At 48.4% G+C, this 1,207-nt stretch overlaps 1 long non-coding RNA gene across 1 annotated transcript in view; it reads left to right on the forward strand.

The window, feature by feature from the left end:
- Nucleotides 1–1,207, forward strand: part of LOC106725350 — a 26,298-nt gene that overhangs the window by 12,808 nt on the left and 12,283 nt on the right. The window lies entirely within an intron of this gene.

Genomic DNA, 1,207 nt, shown 5'->3' on the forward strand with positions numbered 1-1,207 from the left:
AACTTTCCATGCCCTCATGGACTATTTATCACCTCAAGGAAATTCTGCCTCTGAACAATAAGTCTTGCTTGCAAGACTGTTCTGACGTGGCCCGCTTGCAGGCTCCCGCCTTTTCTTGGCAGAACGTCCTCTTCTACTTAACTTCATTCCACTTGACCAGCTACATACATACTATCTATGTGATTGTTTCAGGTGTCTTAGGATATATTCCTAGGAGTAGAATCACTAAATTAAATGGCAGTTTCATATTAAAATTTTTGCAAAAACTCCAAACTGATTTCCATAATCCGTGTACCAGGGATGTTCTAGCGTTCCCATTTTTCCACATCCTCCCCAGCACTTGTCATTTGTTGATTTGCTGATGGCAGCCATTCTGACAGTGGTGGGGTGATCCTAATTGTTGCTTTAATTTGCATCTCTCTGGTGATCAGTCACATTGAGCATTTTTTCACTTGTCTCTTGGCCATCTTATCCACACCGCAGCCCAGGTAGAGCTGACACTTTGGATGGCATCAGAAGCAGATGCTGTTAAGTATGAGTGTCTGTTTTGTGACATTAACTTTGAGTAATGGATTCAGTGGAGGCAGGTTAGAGGCAGTGAGAGACTTGAGCAACTTCTGCAAACTACATTTGACCTGAAGGAGACACATGCCAAATGTCATGAATGAAGAAACAATGCCTGCCATTCAGAAAGAGCTGGTCCTGTAAAAAAGGTATACAAAACCAGCCACACGGGTACATGAGAAAGAAACTTGCCCTCGAAATCACGTCCCTTGAAGGCGCTTAAGGGGCCTGAAAATACTTCGTGTGATCTTGGGCTATTTGCCCCTAAATGCAGTCCTGTAGTCAGCTGAGGAAATCGGGGATCCTGGCCATGGAGCGGACAAACTACATTACCCAGAAGGCCACGCAAGGAATGTCATCAGGCTGAGCCAATGGAGGGTCAGAGAAAGCATTTGCGTTTGGCCGCTTCTGTAGGGCGGGACCCGTAGTGCTCTTGACGAGATTTTGCCTTCTTAGGTTTTTGTCTGAGGCGGTGAGGTTTTCCTAGTCCACAGCCCCGTGGAGGAGGCTGGAGAGTGGTGCTCCCCGCCTCACAGCCAATGGTCGGAGCCTCCAGTGGTGCTCACAGCTCCCACGTGGGATTGAAGCTCGGAGTCACCGCCCGGACCCACGCCAGGGCCGGGACAGGGACCGCCATTCCTGC

The sequence above is a fragment of the Myotis brandtii genome, unplaced genomic scaffold (genome assembly GCF_000412655.1).
Source record: "Myotis brandtii unplaced genomic scaffold, ASM41265v1 scaffold1029, whole genome shotgun sequence".
Taxonomy (NCBI): domain Eukaryota; kingdom Metazoa; phylum Chordata; class Mammalia; order Chiroptera; family Vespertilionidae; genus Myotis; species Myotis brandtii.